Source organism: Anarrhichthys ocellatus, unplaced genomic scaffold (assembly GCF_004355925.1).
Source record: "Anarrhichthys ocellatus isolate YVR2014 unplaced genomic scaffold, GSC_Weel_1.0 scaffold1, whole genome shotgun sequence".
NCBI classification, from domain to species: Eukaryota; Metazoa; Chordata; class Actinopteri; order Perciformes; family Anarhichadidae; genus Anarrhichthys; species Anarrhichthys ocellatus.
This window is the reverse complement of record NW_022280031.1, coordinates 3861594-3868219: the sequence shown is the minus strand read 5'-3', so window position 1 is coordinate 3868219 and position 6626 is coordinate 3861594. Positions and strand designations below refer to the sequence as shown.

Here is a 6626-nt window from a genome sequence, read left to right as displayed (position 1 = left end):
GGGGTAGCAGCAGTCATTGTTGGTTTAAGCTCTGCAGTCAAAATACCTTCCGGCATAAAAAAAATGGATTCATCAGTGTGAGGCTACTACCTTACAAGAGCCACAATAGGTCATCACAAAACCAGAGGATTTACCACAATAAATCACAGACACGTGAGTCGGGCCAACAGACAAGTGTGTTTGGCTTTAACCACCGAAATGTCAAGACAGGATTTAATGGCAACTCAAACACAGTGACGAGAGAGAGGAGGAACGCACAGCCGTGTCGGAGAGGTGAAAGTACAGGTGTGTAGGAAAATAGTCGCACACTCGTAACCTCAGTGGTCTCTATTAGGCTTTAAGGAAAGTTATGGATTTGCTGCTAGCATTATCAGGGCACAAATCACCGCGCAGTCTGATTCAGTGCAGTAACCAAGACAAAGCATAAAGATGACGAATGTCCACTACAACAATTATAAACAATTGCTGTTCAGCAGCTGACTTTTCCACCAGCACATAAGTGCACCACATGACTCTTCAGATTAAATGCATTGGGGTAGAACATGGACAACACTACGGAGCATCCTTACAAAAACAGTGAGGGAAATTATTATATTAATAACTGTCACGCTTAACACTCAACTTTACTGAATCAAGAATTTGAAACTACAAATGTCACATGTTCAGCCCACATTTCAATATTACAACACGACATTGTTCAATTTGTTTCTAAAACAACATTAAACCTTGATGTCCGTTCAACCACTCAGCTCTGATTTCAAGAGAGATTAGTAAACCTGTTAGTCAGCCAGTGACAAACACCACAGACAGTGTGAGGAACTCCCGAGGACGTCCCCACCCAGTGCACCTTCTGACAGCCTAACACGTCACAAACACAGGAAGCATCTTCAGTGTGAAGAAGCGGTCAGGCAGCAACCTGAGACGGGTGTCAGACAGGAGACAAGCTGTAGTGCTGTTGTGAAATTGGCAGCGGTGTTTCCAATGAGGAACTGCCATTTCAAAGAAGGACGGTGGAGAAGTTGTGTGGGCTGCTGACATCTTATTCTCATCTCTAGCATCATATTGCCCACGATGGGTCAACAGCTCACTCCCAGCTTGTGAAATAGTTTGATTTTAAGTCAGTTAATGTCAAATGTTTGGTCCAACTTCACTTCCTGAGTTCCCCGTAGTCTCTGCTCTCTAGGTACTGCTTACTACGGGCATGGTATTTGTTTGCAGTTCAGGGTATGCTTTTCCATCAATCACGAGCCCTCAGAATACAACAACTGTGTACAGCGTTCATTCAGACAGCAAAAAAAAAAATACCGGTTGTCACTTGAGGTGCATTCTAACCAAATCAGGCATTCCGGCACTCAGCGCAGGGTTGTGTGGCAGCGTGGGAGTGTCATTTGATCGGCCCATTTGTGTGACGCCATGCTGCTAGTGTGCTCCAGGGATTGGCTTTCTGCATCAGCATATTTTAAAAAAAAAAAATACTTTTTACTTTCAATAACTAACCAGGATAAAAAGATCTCACAAAACAGTGCGGTTCCAACTGGTGCAAACGGCCAAACTGAGTTCCTAACGTCAAACATAACTTTACACTTCATTGTGTTTTGGTCGGCATGCTGCTCTTTATTCCGTGGCCGTCTGACTGACTGCTACGTGATTGGCCACCGCAGTGTGACGTTGGATTGCGTTTCTCCAACAGTCGATTCTGTTTCAACTTGCTGCGATTTTTTTCTAGCATCCCAGACAGTCCCCACCGCAGCCTAAAACGCACTACCCACATTCAAATAAATGGGAGGACTGATTTGGTGTGAATGTCCTCCACATTAGGACTAAAGATGGACATGTTTACAGCATGTTATTGATCGACAACTGTGGAGCTCACTAGTAAATAAGAAGAGGGCAGAAATGGAACTGAAACTAAACTTTAATTGTTCCTATGGAGTTGAAATAAAATAACCAGAACTCTTTAAATTCCCTCTTTTTTGGAGATGGATGCTCTGTGCCTTTCCTTTCCTACACAGCCTATGCAACAGTGCAATACAAAAAAACAACACAACCACTTGTTGTGTTAAGCTTTTAAATTCATTATCAGTCTAATTTACCTAATCTTCATGCTTCCTATGGACCTGAGGATCATTTAGTTCCCGAGTTAGTTCCTGACTTTTAGATCCTGGAGTTGATAGTTTGTGTTTTTGGGCAAAAAATGCCCCTTGAATAGTTATCAAGATTTAAAGAGCCCATGACATATTGTAGGTCTCAGCTTATGTGAAGTGGCTGTTAACCTCCCATCGATCTGCAGAGCTCATCAAAATCCTGAGCGCTTTACATTATTGGATTGAGACAGAGAGAGAGAGAAAAGCACCCCAACATTGACTGGGAATTTAATTCTTTACGAGTGAATAAAATCACACTCGCACAGCTATGGGACAGCCCAGCGCAGACTTCTGGGGTTCATGACACACTTCACGGAGTGCAGTGTGAATGCACGTCAGTCAAAGCTCCCACAGCTCTGTATTTACCCCATCTGCATAAATCAGTAGATGTAGTACCGGTTACAGAAGCATCTACAGAGGGAAGATTGAATTAACTTCTTTAAAAGTTAGATTTTTGTATCTTCTATGTTCCTTCTTATGAAATTCACAAGATGCTGTCACACAAAATGTTTTGTTGCCGTGAAAGTTAACACGTTACGTCTTTGTAGTAAGCTGTGAAACATTCACAAACCTCGGAATCACATCAACAAGCATGTCGGGATGCTAAACTTTCAGCAAAAAAGCCTCATTACATTTGTTAACAGTGATGATGGTTGGAATTATTTTTATTTTTTTTTATTTTTTTTCTCCACACCACGTCTTGCTGGTGTAAAAGATAAGGCTAATTAACGTGGTACCATTTGCATCTTCACCTCGGTGTTCCAACAGCGAAGGGAAGAGAGCAGCCGCAGCGGGCTAATGAATGTTTGATTTGAGAGGGAAGACTTCCTGTCACTTCCAGCGCTCCTGACATAACCCTCTTATAAACCCCTTACATTTCCATGCTCCGCTATCTTGCTCAGCTGTCGGCTTCTCACCTCCCTCCACACCTTAAATTCCTGAGTTCACCCCCTCCCTCCCTCCCCCCCACTACCACCACACAGGCAGCGCTCATTACAGCAGATTTGCATGTCTGCTCCAGAGCAGTATGAGAGGAGATGAAACACAACTCCCAGTGGCTGCCTCTGCAGAGCTTCACTCATCTGACAGAAAGAGCTCCACCTTGGGCCCAAGACACAGCCAGCAAACAAATGCAGGCTTCTTAAACAGGCCACACCCACACACACACACACACACAGATAGAAAGAACTCCGACTGCACCGTATATTCGGTTTAAATATATCTATATTCAGGAAATAAATTGAGAAACAGAAGTGTAGCTTCCAGCACATTGCTTCCCTCCCTGCGCGTTACCAATCAAGCCGGCTCAGTTGAGAAGGACGACACCACGAGTTATGTTACTGGGCCATCTGTCCCCATTCCCACTGAGATCTCACACACCTGATGACCGACGACCATCCTTTTTTTTTATGCACGTCATGGTTTCTTAAAATCCGTCTTTTTGATTTTATTAGTCAATTTGTGAGACGGCTACAGCTGGATGACACTTCAGAAATACCAACTACCATCCTATTGTTTGTATTAGTGGTGTAGTGAAAGGTCGACCATCGTAGTCCATTTTTTAGGATTTGTAGTTTTATATTATAAAATAAGCCGGTTGAATTCATTACTTGGCCTCAGGGGAAATGTAATTGTCACGTTTCACTATTTTCTGAACCTTTTAAAACAACGAATGTATTTATTTGCAAACCTAGAGAATGTTTGAGTGAAACAATAAATCATACTTTAATCCAACGGGACAGAAATTAGCTTAACTTCATATGTGGAATTTTTTATTAATTAGAAATAATGCCCGAATAAACATTGTGATATTAATTATGTCCATGATCAGTCTAAAAGGAGCATAGACGATGAACCATGAAGCCAATAAATCTGCCATTGCTGTCCTGGACCTTGAGTTTGAATAGCAAAGATGACTGCGTGTCATTTCTCAATATGTCAACTTTTATGAACTACAGCAATGTAGAAAGTTGTCTCTGAAATATTTGATCAGTTGGAGGGAGACTGTTGTTTCAACATTCATCTTCATGTGTTGGTATTGTCCTAGACGGTGGTAGAGTAAGTAGTGCGTTACCACATTTTGACACCACATGCTTGGTCACAACTAACCATGAGCACAAATAGTTTGTCCACTTCCTGGTCAGCGATGACTAAATGTCACACACTTGACTAAAAAAAGAGCAAACCTCAAAAAAAAAAAAAAAGTATGTTTCGTTTTTAAGTGAGGTGCTTTTGTTCAGGGCGACTCCCGCAGTGAAAGTGGTGCATCATGGGCCATGAGTCACCGTGAAAGAGGGCAGGCAAACCTATAACCATAGCAGCTCCTGACCAGTGTTTGTTCCTCACTGACCTCACGAGGAAAACAGCCTCGATGACTTTCAGGATAAAAAGGAAATGTTTGAAAAGTCTAACTTATTTATATTCTGTGTACATCTTCTGAATATATAAATCAACAAACACATTCTGCTGCTGTCTTCATTTTGCAGTTTGAAATGCGTGTCTTGCATCATATCGACGAGGAAAATCCTACTCAGTCGACACTGACTCATACTCAGCAGATAAATTAAATATAGAGAAATTAAAAATGAGAACTAGGACATTACTTTTGATTCACATGATGAGATATACAGTTATAGAATACATAAAACAACTTTATTACTACTAGCATATTTGAACCTATAAGATATAATAAAAGTGATCATTGCAAAATAAGGGAGAGCAGAGTAGATTTAAGGTGGCTGCTGAGTCCTTGTACATTTGAAGTAAACTATTTTTAACACAATCTGACAAAAAATAACAACTGTCCAGCCGGGATATCAATAAAGGGCAGGGTCTGCATCACTAATTAATCTAAATACATATTAACAAACGTATTGACTGCGCGTGAGAGGACTGTGAAAGCACACTCTGTCGTGCAGAGACAAACGACCTGAAACTGTCTTTACTGTCACTCAGGGCTGTGTGAATGGCCTCAGGGTCTACACCAGTGTATGCAAAGCGTTGGGAAAAGATGTATTCCAAGATGTTTTTAAACTAAAACGTGTTAAGACAAGTTGCGACGTCCTTTAAGGAATAACTGACATTAGAGAGTGTGAGCGTGCAGTCGAGTGACATAAGCAGCCTGTGAAGTTAGTAACGGTGTAGCTGTGAACGTAGCAGTGCAGTGAGTCTTTTGTTTTGAAGCCCTCTTTATTAAACGCACATGTATTTCATGTATTAGAGCAAACTGGCAAATTGGAAACTGCTGAGATATGCGAACCATAAGGCGACAGTGTTTATCATAACTCAACACATGAGGGGACGAGGTGAGAAATGTCAACACATTTTTATTTTAGCCGATATGTCAACAAGCCGAGTGCCACTAAATGTTTTCACTTATACGTCGCTCTGTATCATGCAACACAGTTCACCAGCACCACAAACTACCTTCTCCAGAACGGTTGTGAAGTTAAACAATAACTGAACTTTATAACCTTCATGAAGGGAGGATGCATTGCAGGGCTGTTGTATTAGTTTTAGCTATAGCTGCACCTAATGCCATGTGTTGGCGACAGAGGATTCTGGTCAAGACATACAAAAGTAGCCACAACTATATCACATCAAGTTGTATTAAGTCCTATTAGATTATTAGTTTAGTTTGTGAGATACAATAGATACCTAATGTCACTCTGTATATTCAGTGCGCAGCGCTGTGTGTCACCTCTACTTGAAATGCATTCAAAATCAAGGCTTTAAAATTCATCAATGGAGCTTCCTTCTGGCTTGAAAATTGATTTTGCATGTCCTGTGGTTGAAAAGCATGCGTGTGATTCTGTGGGGAATAATGTTGTGGTGCTGTAGCACATGTTTGGGCGTGACCAGATTTTGTGTTGGGACAATAACAGAAAAACTAAAGTGGCACCAGTATCACCAGTGATCTGTAGCCCGGCTTCTGGTTTCAGTTCTGTAGCAAAATCACTGAAGCAGCAAATACAAGGACACGCTTTTATAGCATATAGGCGACTGTGTGGGTATTTCTGCTGGAATGAGAGATGTCATGCTTGGGTTTCATAAAAAGGTACCAGAAGGATTTCACTGACACGAAAATGGCATTTTGATTTCCCTTTTTGTTTTATCAGAGTGGTGGTCAAAATGTTTCACCAGTGGGATTTTTTAAAAAGTAGCAAAAACATGACAACATTCATTGGAGAACAGACAAGATATAAGAAAATAAGTAACTGGGTTCCTAAAAGGCAGTAATTTGGGCTGACTAAAGAGGGATTATCAAGCATAAATGGAAGCAGCAATCAGCAATAACCAAAGACTTGATAATTTGTTCCTCTCCAATTATTGTCACATTTTGTCAGAGCATCATTTTGAATTTCCTTGACTGGACTCAAGCAAAAAAGGCAGAAATGTGAGCACAGCGAGCTGCCTGCAGAACTTGTGTGGCCGGGCTGTGCGGCACACATTAAGTCATTAAAATCCCTCCCTACCCCCCCC

The 6626-nt window shown here is 41.4% G+C and overlaps 1 protein-coding gene across 2 annotated transcripts in view; it reads right to left on the bottom strand.

The window, feature by feature from the left end:
* foxj3 (forkhead box J3) overlaps positions 1–6626 on the bottom strand; it is a 69809-nt gene that overhangs the window by 54161 nt on the left and 9022 nt on the right. The gene's annotated exons all lie outside the window — the stretch shown is intronic.